Genomic DNA, 286 nt, shown 5'->3' on the forward strand with positions numbered 1-286 from the left:
TCTAAGTACCTGAGAGCGAGTGGGCACCTCCCAGAACATTGTTTTGTGCCACTCCCAACAGAAATACTCCAGGTGGACACCTTCAGCAATCAGGAGCTCCTCAGTTGCTCATAGCAAATCCCACCTTGGAGTTTACAAAGACTTATGGGTAGAAAAGCCACACAAAGTAATTTACTACACTGCAGCTACATATAGACCTATCCTCTTTCTGCACATTTTAATTGCTGGAGAGCTTTTTTAAAAAATACAGGTGCCTGGGCCACAGCCCCCACTCCAAGGGGAAACA

This window comes from Orycteropus afer, unplaced genomic scaffold (assembly GCF_000298275.1).
Source record: "Orycteropus afer afer isolate SDZICR_OR568_19922 unplaced genomic scaffold, OryAfe1.0 scaffold00039, whole genome shotgun sequence".
Classification (NCBI taxonomy): domain Eukaryota; kingdom Metazoa; phylum Chordata; class Mammalia; order Tubulidentata; family Orycteropodidae; genus Orycteropus; species Orycteropus afer.